This window comes from Lactuca virosa, chromosome 3, assembly GCF_052849685.1.
Source record: "Lactuca virosa cultivar CGN04683 chromosome 3, Lactuca_virosa_CGN04683_v6, whole genome shotgun sequence".
Taxonomy (NCBI): domain Eukaryota; kingdom Viridiplantae; phylum Streptophyta; class Magnoliopsida; order Asterales; family Asteraceae; genus Lactuca; species Lactuca virosa.
In genome coordinates, this window is record NC_136428.1 from 151,130,545 (window position 1) to 151,143,349 (window position 12,805).

At 32.5% G+C, this 12,805-nt stretch overlaps 1 long non-coding RNA gene across 1 annotated transcript; it reads left to right on the top strand.

Moving 5' to 3' along the window:
- Positions 1-2,289: 2,289 nt before the first annotated feature.
- Positions 2,290-3,831, top strand: LOC145162677 (uncharacterized). Its single transcript, XR_013739241.1, has 3 exons — positions 2,290-2,660; positions 3,007-3,259; positions 3,338-3,831. It is a non-coding gene; the product is annotated as an uncharacterized LOC145162677 (long non-coding RNA).
- The last annotated feature ends 8,974 nt before the right edge of the window (positions 3,832-12,805 follow it).

A 12,805-nucleotide genomic window follows, 5' to 3' on the forward strand; every position in this document is an offset into this window, starting at 1 on the left:
TTAATATTAAATAATTATATATATATATATATATATATATATATATATATATATATATATATATATATATATATATATATATATAAGGCAAAACTTCATAAATGGTCTATATGATTGTGAAATGACAGAAATGTATTTCACTTAACGGCCAAAAGCTAACGGAGTTAGCTAAAATGACCATTTATTAAAAGTTTTGAAACTACAGGGATCATCTGTAAGGTTTTTAAAGATTATGGACTAAACTTCAGATTTTCGGAAACCACAGGGACCATTTTTTAAGTTTTATCTTATAACTATAATCGTGATTAATTTATCATTTTTTTATTTTAAAAAAGAACCCAACATATTATTTTTTTACAATTTTATTTGTTGTGACATTATGTCTATAAAATGAGACATTATTGGTGTTATTATATGTAAAAAAATATCGTCTTCATATACTATCTCATCATATGCGATGCGGCAATATAAAAACTAAATATGAACTCTAGATTTAATAAATTTTATTTTAATTCATTGTATTGTAATATAATGTTTTAATTTCATGTTTCATTTGACGTTATTGTCAAATATATTTTAATCTTATAAATAAGTGTATAAATATCACATATGTTTAAAATAATAAATTAGATGATGAAACTTTATAAAACATTTCATAAAGATAAAGGTAAATTAGTTAACTTCACAAAAAGTTTTAGAAATGGTCAAAATGACAGGAGATGTTTAAGTCAATAGCATTTTGTTTAAGAGAGGTGGGTATGGGCAACGCGTCAAGGGACGTTATTGGGTGTTATAACATGTGAACACCGCCCCCTTTACCCGTTATCAGGTGTTATTAGCCTGCCCGTTACTCCCCGTTACCACCATAACACGTTATAACGCCTTTTTTTTTGTCTTTTCCTAATAACGCCGGTGTGGGCGTTGCCCACACCTACCCGTCTAATAAAATGAGTGAAAATATGATATAACAAAACAAAAAAGTTATAAAAAAAGTATTGATTATTGAAGATGCTCTTATAGCGAATTTTTGAGAAATTAAAAAAATAATCATTTCGTTCAAACATGTAGAATTTAAAACCTTTTTTCGCACTATTTTATTTCACATCAAAAATATATTTCTAACAAAAAAAATACATTTTAGATTGCATATTTCGGACTAAGCATTATGGACAGAAAAAAAGATGTATTCTTAAATTTTGAAAATATGTTCATAATCAAAGAAAAAAATCCAAAATTTCAAGAAAATGTTTCAATTATTATTGAAATCTAACAAAATGTTAAATAAACATAGTAAAAACGAAGTAGATTATGATATAAACATTTCATATCTAAAATGTGATAGATTATGATACAAACACTTCATATCGAACACATAAATGTACCATTTAATTGAAAAAATGTGATATTAAATATTTCATATCTAAAAGGTAAAAACAAATTTTGACCATATAAAATCATCATTGTGCTCATATGCCATCGGTTTCGACGAAGAAAACCATGGTTTTTACGTTTAGCTCTAGTGATTGAGGGATAGATCCAATCGGGTCCTCTGATGGAGTAGCAAAAAAAAAAAAAAAAATGAGATTGAGTAGTTCCTAGTGATGCAATGATAGAGAGGAGCTTCAATATGACAAGTGATCATTTGTTTTGGTGATTTTATGTGAGGTTAGACACTCTTTGACCTCTAACATCATCTTCTATTTATAGTTCATGATCTTGTAGCATGTGTGTGTTTGTGGTTGGTCACGGTCACACTCAGAGAGAGAGAGAGAGAGAGAGAGAGAGAGAGAGAGAGAGAGAGAGAGAGAGAGAGAGAGAGAGAGAGAGAGAGAGAGAGAGAGAGAGAGAGAGGTTGTTTTCATGGCTACGCTTTCTCGTTAAAGGTAAGACATGAAAGGGATATGGTGTGTTCAACAACGTGATTTTAAGAGCTTTTATAATCTTTTAGCTTTTAACTTTTAATAAAAAGCTCGAAAAACAAAAAAAAAAACAAAAAAAACTTCGTTCGGAAGTGGAGACCTAAAACCTTCATTTTAAATAAAAAGACTCTTAATACAAAATTTACTTCCATTAGCTTTTAAAAAGAAAACTTCTTTATATTCTAATAAATTTAATAGATTATTCTTAATAATCATTATCGTATTTTGTTTTTTATTATTTGATGAGTTAGTATGGTTAGATATTTTTAGTTAATTAACAAGTTGCTAGGTTGATGGAAGCATAGGCATATAATTAAATTAGTTAAAGTTATTAATATACATATTTAATTTACATTGCAGAACAGTTCGGGTTTCCCGCTCATCTATCCTCACACGCGTCGGTCATTGGAACCGATCCCATCAAACATCTTCATCTTTTGTTCTTCTTTAGATCGTATGGGTTTTTATTTCCACTGTGAAAGAAACAAATAGAGATCGAAGATGAGTGTAATCATATGCATCCACCACCTTCTTTTTTCTATATGTTCGCAATTCAATTTAATATTTTAATCAAAATCAGATTTCTTCATAATCAAAGGTTTTTGATTCACTATATCTCTCTTACGAACCAACGCGTCCCACCACCACCTCCTTTCACCTCATCACTACCATCATCGGCCAATCGAGGCCAACAACAACCATCTTCAAAGGGCCTCCGGCATACCCGGCAAACTGAATCAGGTACACTTCGGCCCTAAACTCTTCACCCTGTATCAGCTGCAATTTGCCTACATTTAGTCATACTACCTTTATCTCGGAACTGTTCCCTTGTCACTCTCGAAATTCATTCATTGTTTCCCCAAAAACCAAAATAAAAAATCGACTGTTTTACCCCAATCTGATCTGAAATTCGACTTCTCCAAAGTTGACCCCCTAAATCGATATAGTCGATGCTTTTGATAATTTAATATCTATTTAAGCTTGATTAACAGTTCTATTTCAGTTGTTGAATCAATTTGGAATTTTTTTTTTCTGTCAACGGGCTTTAACAGTGATTATATGTTGTTGTTTTGGTTCAATGAGGCAGACACATGAGAATATTGACGATAAGTTGAAGTTTGCCAATGCAATTTTGAAAATACCTAAAAACAATTGTCTACAATTTGAATATGGAGGTGGAGCTTGTGATTATGAAAGGTCTACATGAAGATTTGGAGACTTATGTAAATATATGATCATTTTGAATTGTAGATCTTCACTCAGAAGCGAAGAAGCAATTGAGTCTTTAGACTATAAGAGCGGAGATGGCAAATAATCTCTTCACTCATGATAGTTTTGTGGTATGCTCTTTTTGAATTCTTAATCAAAACTTTATGTTTCTTACTGTTTCATGGTTTTATGTCTTCACTTTTAAAAAGCTTGTGGATGGATCAAAGACGTTATCTCAAATCTTCTTATAGCAACAAAAGATGTTGACATAGAAGAAACTGCTTAGAGGTTACAAATGATGGAATCTGATTGTCACACAAAAAATCATTCTTCCTCAAACGCTATGCCTGGATCAAGCAATAAGGAAAAGTCTGATCCCTTTGGATTGAACGCTTTGATTCGATAGAGAGATTGAAAAGTGAAAGCAAAATTGGATGGTGAAGCAATACTATCTAAAATAAGAAATGAAGAAGTTTAAAATGTTTAGTTAGTTAGTTATAAGTTTATACATAAACTGAAGAGGTAATATTTTTTATTTTTCATTTTAGTCTTTCATGTTGTTGCTACTTCATTGTCCTAATAAGAAAAAAAAACCATCTCGGGATTCATCCTGGGCTTACCTACTAGTTAATATTAAATTGTAATGAACTGATCAATTCATATGTAATATCTCTTACTTTTTAGTGTATATACCATTATTTAATTCTACATTTCGTTTTTATAATTTCATTATTGGTTTTAGTTTTTTTCTTTAATTCATTATTTATTATATTTTTTTTATAATTTTGAAATTATTAGATTTAATAATGAAACATTCTATAGATTTAGATCTGATCTTTTTAATGAAACTTTTTTTTATAAAAATGTTATAAATTGGGTATATGGAATCAAAATCAGTTCCAACCGATCTGGTGAGCGGTTCCAACTTCCAAATCTTAGGAATTAGCAAAACTAGCTATGGTTCTAAAAAATTTAATTGAGTATATGTCATCCCTAGTCCGGATAATCAATCTTTTATCGTTATGTTTCAGTTTTGCTCTTAAATAGATGTCATTTTATATAACTTTATATGTTTTAAAAATTTCGAACTACTTTTAATCAATATTTAAATGAAAATAATAGATACTCCGTTTTTTTGGCTTTTCGTGTAGTATTCTAGTAGAAATAATAGATGTCAGATTGGGTGGATAAATTGGCTTCAAAATCCTATTAACTTCTTGCAATTGTTTTGTAACTCTTTGCTAGTTTTACTTTTATATATAATTGGCTAATTGTTTTGTAACTCTTTGCTAGTTTTAGTTTTATATATGATTGACTTTTTCAAAAAATAATTTACAACTTGAAGAGTATAGTTAGTTTTACATAACACGCCCATCAAATAAGAAGAAAAAGGGTAAAGTGTGTGTTTTTATGGTGAGAGGGGATGGCCGGATGGGGCCCTTTTTTCTTTTATATTACAAATAAAAAAAAATGAACTATAGAAAATATAGGGTAATTTAATCACATGGACCATTTCACATTGTTAAAAAAAAATTGAACTGTGAGTGCAATTATATAATAAACGCATGATCATTTTTATAATTTACTCTAATATTAATGAAAACCAATAAATAATGTTCACTGTTTCTTAACAACTAAATATTATTTATTAATTTTTTAATAAAAATATTCGGTGTGTGATGAAGATAGAAAATAATGTATAGATGAAGATTGAAAATATTGTATAAACACGATATAACAATTTCTTGGAATCATACCAACAATGGCTCTTCATCTAAAAGGTGTCATGGAATCAACAACAGATCAAATACACAAAGAATTATGTGAGTACAAGAATTATTATATGACATGCACTAAAAAGATTCGTAGTTATTGCTTGAAGAAAAGTTTCATATGAAACTTAGTCTAAGGTAGCCAAGGGTTTGTTTGTTTTTCTGTAAAAAACATTTTCTGACTATTTATTGTTGCGCGACGCAACACACGTACAACATTTTCCATCCCGCAACAGTTTGTTTTGTAAAAGTCTTCAGGCCTAAAAACATCTGCGCGTTCTGTTTGGGGCAATGCTTGCAATGCCTCTTCAAGCCTCTTTACGCCTAAACCTAAAAAAAAAAAAATCGGTAGTTCTTCTCTAAAGAAAAAAAAAGCGTTGTATCCCTCTTCCATTCGACGACTGCATCTTCGGTCGACTGCTTTATCTTCAATTGCAGCCTCTTTCGCCGGTGCAACTTCCTTCCTCGGCGCAGCCTCCTCCCCGTCGTCGTCTCCTCCTCGTCACCATCTCCTCCTCCTCCTCGTCGCCAGTCAGTCGGCCTTCGGCCTTCATTAGGTAAGTTTTTTTTTTTTTTCGTTTATTGTTGCTGAAGCAAGGATTATTTCATGCTTCATCTTATTTTTTTCATTTTTTTGCTGAATCCTTGTTGATATCTTTGTTGTTGAATCTTGATTAATGATGTTGTCAAATCTTTGTTGATGTTATTTTTTTATCTTGAATAATGATAAGTTTTTGTTGAAATCAGCAAGATATGCAAGCATATGCAGATTTTTCTTGTTGATTTGTTGATTATAGTGGTCAAATCTTTGTTTATGTCATTTTTTTTCGATTCATGATGCATTCTTGCTGAAATGTCAGTTTATTGTTGAAATGTCATATATTATTGCTGAAATGACATATTTTTTTGCTAAAATGTCATCAATCGAAGGTCTTGTTATGTTGAAATGTGAATAATCTTTGCTAAAAAATATGTTAGTTCCATTAATTGAATTTGTTGTTATGCTGAATTGGATGTCTAAAGAGAGGGATGGATGTGTATAAGTCTAGTGGTAATAATTTAAGAAGGAAACAAGTTGTGCACTACAGGTGCTCGATGAAATGCTTGAGAGAATATTGAAGTTTAATTTAATTGCATTTCGTTTGGTCTTGCACATCTCTAGTAACAAATGCAAATGGTAAAATGGTCTATGCTTGTAATAAGAAGTATTCCGGTAAAAATGTGATGTATTTATGCTCTTTGAAGTCACACTTGTATTTGTGGAGCAGGTGAAGCAAAGGCAAAGAGGAGCCAAGAGAATGTTGCTCCAAGTGTTAGAAAGTTTTTGTGAAGGAATTCCAAATCAATAGCAATTTAAAGCAATTCACAAGGACGTTATTTAGCTAAAACAATGTAATTTTAATGTAAATTCATTTAATTTGTAAATATATAGTATTTAATAGTATTGAATGTTTTTATAAAAAAATGTAATGAGTTTTATTTCAATGTTGTAAGACTAACATTATTAAATATTTTATGTAGAAAAATTATTTTAACTTTGTAAAATTAATTTATTTAAATTTCAGTTTATTGCAGCAGTCTGCAGAGGTTAAAATACAAACAAGCTTCTTATTACAGGTTGCATCCGTTTGGTCCACTTCTTCTGTTGCAGTGGGTTGCACAGTTGGTCCACAAACTTCTTGAATTTTCGCTTCGAAAAAACAAACAACACTTAAGTATCTTTGGATGGACTCTTTACATTTTTTGGGTGCATTTCAAAAACACAACACTAGAAATTTTGGATGCATTAACAGAAGTTAGGGATGAGCTTCAATTACACTTTGGTTTTAAGAAAAACCAAAAAAAAAAACAACAATCATCACATTTCATTAAGGCTCGAGGGAGTGGTAACACTCCTAATAAGTTTTTTTTATTGATACATAAGTTTTTTTATTTCCACCTAAGCTTAGCATTTTACATAGAAAAAGATAGGAGTGGTAGTGTGTGATTTTAAATAGGTTTTATTTTGAAAAAGAAAAAAGAACAAAGAAAAAAAGAAAAGAAAATAGCAAAACAAATAGTTTTTGTGGTCAAAAGTGCAGCAACCAATCAAAGCAAAGCTTCATCTCTCTCTCTCTCTCTCTCTCTCTCTCTCTCTATATATATATATATATATATATATATATATATATATATATATATATATATATATATATATATATATATATATATATCTTTCTCTCTCTCATTAAGCTGCTAGCGAGTGTATCTTAACGATCCCCCTAGTGAGAGTTAGGGGTTGTGTGCAGCGATCTTAATGACTTGGTAGTGAGCATGCTTAGCGAACGACTCCCTCTAGTCTAAGGTGTTGTTTGTTTTTGAAGAGGTAAAACTTCTACAACTTGTGGACCACATTTACCGAAAAAGAGGTGGAGTAAACATCTGCAAGGAAAAGGCTGCTTGTTTTTTAGTCTATAGACTCAATAAAATACTAAAATAAAAAAAACTGATTTTTTAATGTATTATAAAATAACAATTAACTTAAATTGTTGTCGAGGCACCTAGTAACAGAACTATTAAACTTTTTTTTTCAATGTTTTTTTTTGTTGTTCCATAAGATAAAACAGCAGAAAACCAAGGAATCATACAACCGTTGATCATTTCTAGCACAATAAGGATGTCTCGACCATAATCAAACCCACACCAAATGAAAATAATTACATAAAATTAAACTTTTAAATCAGTTCTTTCTTGGATAGTTCACGAGTTGCTCCACCTCTCAGCTCTCATAACGTGCAACATGATCATTGTCAGTCCGGAAGATAAGTTACATAATAAATCATTACAAAGAAATAAAACTATGATCATTTGGTCATTTAGTTTTTAAGTACATAAATAAAAAAGATTATGTACCTCCATCTTTTATATCTATTGCATGTTGGTGATTTTAATGTTATCGGCATATTTTAGTGTAGTTATTATTAATATTGAGATATGCTGAGTTCTATTTACTCATCGAGACTGGAGGTGTGGGATGCACACTTGGAACGATAAATGTGAACCAAGAATATGGGCGTCCGGGGGCAGAGCCCCTGGGTATGAGGTTTCAAGGGGCAGCGTCCCTAGCAGGGTCCAAGTTGCAGAGCCCCTGGCGGTGGTTCCGCTGACCAGTTAGTGGACAGGGTCAAGGGGCAGCGCCCCTAGCGGGGTCCAAGGGGGAGAGTCCGCGCATGTATTTTCCCTGGCAAAAGGGTTTATGACATCATAATGATGTAACTAGTTGGTTGTGTCTGATAACTACCGTTCAACCTCCATTTTGGCGCCAAATCTGCATGTAACCACCGTTAACTATTTTTCCCTTTTATAAAAGAACACATTGCATGTTCCAGGAAAAGGGTTACATTCTATATATATGAAAATCACTCATCATATTTTCTCAATCTCTTCGAGAACACAAAAGCAACAAGGTATTATTCTGTGTTTCCAATTTAGAAGTAGCCTGACTTCTAAAGTGTTTCTCTTGGATTATCCCAAATCGGTTTTCGTGGTACCCCAGGAAAAAGGGTCGAAATCACAGATTTTGGAAAGTGATTGCAATCACGATCCTGGATATTATCCAATTATATTGATATTCTAATGACCTTAAAATCTAACATTCAAAATCTGTGATTTTGTGAAGAATATCAATAGAAGAATCTGTTAGGGACATGAGTTCCAAATTCATGAAACTAGAGAATTTTGAGGGAATTACTTTTGTTGTTGGCAAAATAAAATGCACTTCCTTCTCACCACCCTGAAAGTTGTTCACGTTTTAAGCACTCCTGCACCAGAACCTATAGAGGATGAAACTATTGAACATACCATAAGAAGATACAAATGGGAAAATGATGATTACATATGTCGTGGACACCTTTCTATATGGTATGTCTGACTCTCTCTTTGATATCTATCAAAATCATGAATTTGTAAAGGATCTGTGGAATGCACTTGAATCCAAATACATGGCAGATGATGCTTCTAGTAAGAAGTTCCTTGTGAGTAATTTCAATAATTACAAAATGGTGGATTCAAGACCTATCAATGGAACAATACAGTGAACTCATGAGGATTTTGGGACAATTTGAACAACATAAGATTCAAATGGATCAATCCATTTTTGTCTCAAGTGTCATTGACAAATTGCCCCCATTCTAGAAAGACTTTAAGCACACTTTGAAACACTAAAATGATGAGTTGTCTATGGTACAAACTAGGGGTGTGCGCGGTGCGGTTTGGTGCGGTTTAGAGTCAAAACCGCGAACCACACCGCATGTGCGGTTTGAGATTTTCGAAAACCGCAAACCGCACCGCGAAGGTCCTAAACCGCGTTATGCGGTGCGGTGCGGTTTGATGAAGTGCGGGCGGTTTCATTGCGGTTTGATAATAATCTTTTAATATTGCATATTTTACTATGAGACACATTACATTATGTGTCATTATTTGTTTTAAGATCATAAAATTTAAATGACAGTAAAATTATTTAAAATTGATGAATACAATTATTATTAGGGTTGATGAAAACATATTATGCCCTTTTTGATTTGTTACCTTTTGGATATTTTGTTTTTGGAAGAAATATAGAGTTATTGTCTATGTTTTGTCATACATATATCTATATAGTAGATATATTAAAAGAAGCAGTACTTATATGTTTTAATTTAGGAATTTCAGAAACATATTTATAATTTATATAATTGTTGGTCGTTGGGGTGACTTTGTGATATATATATATATATATATATATATATATATATATATATATATATATATATATATATATATATATATATATATATATATATATATCAAATTGATTAATACTAACTATGTGTTGCGGTGCGGTTTGAACCGCGGTTTTTTAGCTAAAAACCGCAAACCGCACCGCATAGTGCGGTTTAGAAAAAATACAAACCACAAACCGCACTGCGGATGTTCAAAACCGCATTTTGCGGTGCGGTGCGGGTGGTTTTTGCGGTTTTATGCACACCCCTAGTACAAACATGTAGGCACTTTAGAATTGAAGAGGGTATTCGGGCTCAAGAATGTGGCAAAGGAATGGAGAAAGAAGTTCTTGGATCTTCTGTGAACATGGTGGAAGATGACAAACATCACAAAAATAAAAAAGGAAAAATGAAAAAAAAAAAGATGACCATCACAAAGGTTCAAACAAGAAATCAAAACTTGTGTGTTGGAATTGCAACAAACATGGTCACATGAAATAGGATTGTCGACTAAAGTAGAACAAAAATGGTGCAAGAACTTCTGGACAAGAATCTAATGATCAAGGTCCAAAACCACAAGGTCAGAATTTTATTTCTGGAAATACTACTGCTGGTGTTATATATCATTTAACACTTATTCCTGAATCATTTTATGTTCAGGATAATGATCAGGCATGGTGGATAGACTCCGGGCGATGAGTCATGTGTTTAAAGATCGCTCTTGGTTCAAGTATTATGAAGTAGTAGATGATGGACCAGTGTTGTACATGGGAGACCAAATTAAAACACCTGTTATTGGTCGTGGTTGTGTGTCTTTGTGTTTTAGTTCTGAAAAATTCTTCTCCTTAGAAATGTTATACAAGTTTCTAAGATTAGGAAGAACTTGGTTTCTGGTGGTGTAATAAACAAATAAGGATATAAACAAGTCTATGAATCTGATAAGTATGTATTATCTAAGTGTGGTACATTTGTTGGGTTTGGATATTATTGTAATGGTACGTTTAGATTAAACGTAAATGACAAGGTGGCAGATTATATATATATATATATATATATATATATATATATATATATATATATATATATATATATATATATATATATGACTTGTTCTAATATTGATGACTCTTCCTTATGACATGCTCCTTCAGGACATGTACATTATAAAAGAATGTCTAAAATGTCTAAAAAGGGATTAATACCATCTTTTGATTTTAACATAGAAAAGTGTAAAATATACATGCTAACTAAGATTACTAGACAACCTTTTCTTAATATTAAAAGAAATTATGTTATACTTGAATTCATTCATAGTAATCTATGTGATTTGCATTCAACTCCATTATAATAATCTATGCTTGAATTAATTCATAGTAATCTATGCTTGAATTAATTCATAGTAAGATTAAGAAAAACTTGGTTTCTAGTGGTGTAATAAACAAATATGGATATAAACAGGTCTATGAATCTGATAAGTATGTATTATCTAAGTGTGGTACATTTGTTTTGTAACAACCCGATATTTCAGGTCAATGTAATAGTCTAGATCAAATTATAACTTATTTTGAATAATAAGAATAGAAATGAATTGAGATGAAAAGCAGCGTCAAAAATAAAGTATTAAATAATATTGATTGGGATGAATAAAATGGTAGATATTGTAACAAGGTTTCCGAAAATATAAAGAACACTAAAATCCGAGTTATAACGAAGAAGTCATGACCAATCGAAGATCCGCGACAAAACCGACAAAACACTGTTAAGCGTAAAAAGCAAAATTTCAATAAAGTGCTTTTTAGCCTCAGGTATCTAAATGAAAGTTGTAGAATACGTTAAACCGAGAACTTTCATAAAAAGAACGCCAAAATCTGACTTCGTATGAGGAAGTTATGATGCACAGTCAGCAACAACAACCTAAGCAGTATTCAAACAAAGCCACCCACCTGGTGGTGTGCAGCGGTCGGAGGACGGCAGAACGGCAGCACTAGCTGCGGAGATGGCTACAGAAACGAAAGAAGAGAAGAGATATAGTGGCAGCGGATGCTCACGGTGACCACCAATTTCGCCGGAAGGGAAACAGTCGCAAGGAATGGGGATGGCGGCATAAGCTACGAGTCAGAAAGGACGTGAGGGCAGTCGTTGGAGTCCACAACGAACAACATCAAACAATGCCGGCGGCTTCGTCTTCAACGGCTGGGCACATCGGCAACCTCAACTTGGTTGCCGGTGGTCCTCAACTCCAACAGCAAGAGCTTCACGGTGGTTTGTGACTCGACAACAGTAGGGGGTGTAGCAGCGCCGAAGATCAGAGGAAGAAGGGGGTGGTGGTAGCTGGAGGGAGGTGAGGTGAGGGTGGCGGCCGAATGGAGCATTAGGGTTAGGGTTTTGGACGAGGCTTATGAAACAGTTAAATACTGGCTCATTCAAACTCCCCCTCCCCCCATAATGACACCTTTAGTCCTTCCTTATCCTTCTTCTTTCAATTTCGATCCAGAATTTACCATTTCTACCCTGCTCCCATAAATCCTTCCAGAATAAGTCCAAAAGTTACCAATTACACCCTGCCTTCTAAAATCCTTACAAAATAAGTCTGATATTTACTCTTTAACCCATGTACAATAAATTCTTTTATATTAGGTCCAAATAATACCAAATAGCCCCCCTCTTACAAAACCTTTTCAAAATAAGTCCCTTAATTACACTTTAACCCCCGAAACTAACATCCCGATAATCATTATTTGATTTTGGGCTATAATAATATAAAATAATAATAAAAAATACATATCGGGGTTCCGGTTTATTATTTAATAAATGGGATGTTACACTTATAGAGATGGGTTTAAGGCCTACTTGATATCTCTATGGGTGAGATACCCAATTCCCTTCTAATACATTGTTAGAAGTTGAATTCTATGTGGAAAACTTACTTATGGATATTGGATCACATTTATGTTATTATATCCCAAGGTATATGCTTAAAACTTGTAGAGTTAAAGTAGGTTGATTAAGTTCTTAATAGTTCTTTTGAAAAAGTGCATTAACAGGTGCATGATATAGAATGACTACCTATGTGAGTTTGAAGTGTTGTCGCTTTAGAAAGCTTAGGCTAGGCTTTTGTGCACTAATGAATAGATATGATACATGGTTGTAATAGTGTCAAGTATGA